Consider the following 1,906-nt stretch of genomic DNA (forward strand, 5'->3'; position numbering starts at 1 on the left):
CTCATGTTTGTTATTGGGGTAATTGTTGCAATAAGGTAAATAAAAATTTGCCAGATATTAAAGAATAGAAATGGCCATACCTAAAGAAACAGAAACTAAAGGTTTTTCTGTATTGATTGAAGCTCCAGGGACCTCAACAGCACCAGACTGGGGATTTTAGTCTTAGATAGGCTGTCACTAATGTGATTTAGCTCTCAGTTACTTTCTCTACCTGTTCCTGTCTCTTGCTCTTCCTCTTATTACTACCTGACTTCCTTTTCAAGTCCATTCTCCACTTATCCATAGTTTCTGCTTCTTCATAGCTTTAACTTACTCAGAACTTTGCTCACTCATGTCTATCATGGTCCTTCTCTATATTCCCACTACTCACAATATGACTTGTTCTATCACACCAAAAAGCACAGAAAGGAAATGGATTATTCCATAAAAGTAATTGTTTGTGGAGCTTTTAGCACTGGGCTCTATCACTGATGAGCAGTTAGCAAGAGATTTCCTTTGCTGGTACATTTGAGTCAGATCCTTGCATCTGATCCCAGCTTCCGTGTCCAGAGTAAAATGAGGTCATGAGGTAAAGAACACAGCAATTCAGAGCTTGCCACTCACCATGGTCTATAGGAAATAAGGTTTCTCTTTGGAAAGAATGGTGGGCATCCTGATTAACCCACTTAGAACAAGTAGGCAGGAAGAAAATGGAACAAATAAGTCTCTAAGGTCTGTCTCAATTCTGAGTCTATAATCCTGACAGCTGGGAGTTGGTATGCCAGAAAAATGAATACAAACACCCCACAGCCAAGCTCGAAAGGGAAACTTATAGGCAACATCAAATAAGAATTCTGGTGGTCTCATTAGAGGCACCACTATTGCCTTACCTGCCATCTGGGTCGTTTTGACAGCAACTAAACCTATATGACTAAGAAAGTGAGGCTTTGTCCAGAATGATAGAAAACATGCCTTTTTTTCCCAGGAACTAGAATAAAAAGGCAATAATCAAACCCAGCTGCCTGATATTTCTGTCTGGGTAATATCTCAGACAGTTGAAGAGGGGGACAATGGGCTGGGTCTGGCACAAGCTCTCACGCTGAGACTGCAAGCCAGGAATATTTTTTCCTAGAAAGCAACCCAGTGGGGAGCCTCTGTGAGAGAGGGAAATATAAATTATTCATTCTCTGTTCTTTGTCTCCTACCCCAGCAAGCCTGGTTCTGCAGAGGCAAACAGAACAGAGAAGAAGGTGTCCAGACAAGGCTCCTGAACTCACCTCAGCTAGAGATCACTGCGTGCCAATGACTGTGCATGCTACAGAGGACTGCAGGCAGCCGGGATGTAGCAGCAGAAGAGAACTGTCCCTGGTCTTGCTGAAGAGACAGACCCACAAATTTGTCACGGCATGGCCATGTGTTAAATACGAGTGAGGCATTCATTCTGAGATCCAGGAGGGTCAATGATCAAATACTACCAAAAATGTATAGGAGTTGAAAATTGTATTGATACAGCAAAACCATTCACCCTCACTTAACATGTTCATGTAGAGTTTACCCTTCATTACCTGGCCAAATCCTACATATGGGGGATTTCTGGGTCAATAGCATTTTCAAACCAAAATGAACTTTTTTCATAAAAATGTAGTGCTTGCTTAAATTTTTGTATCATCTGTTCTTCACTTGGTACACTTGGGATTGGGTTACATCAGTGGTCGGCAAACCGCGGCTCACGAGCCACATGCGGCTCTTTGGCCCCTTGAGTGTGGCTCTTCCACAAAATACCACATGCGGGCGCGCACATACAGTGCGATTGAAACTTCATGGCCCATGCGCAGAAGTCGGTTTTCAGCCTGGGCGAGTCTATTTTGAAGAAGTGGCGTTAGAACACTCAAGGGGCCAAAGAGCCGCATGTGGCTCGCGAGCCGTG

This window comes from Cnephaeus nilssonii (assembly GCF_951640355.1).
Source record: "Cnephaeus nilssonii genome assembly, chromosome: 13".
NCBI classification, from domain to species: domain Eukaryota; kingdom Metazoa; phylum Chordata; class Mammalia; order Chiroptera; family Vespertilionidae; genus Cnephaeus; species Cnephaeus nilssonii.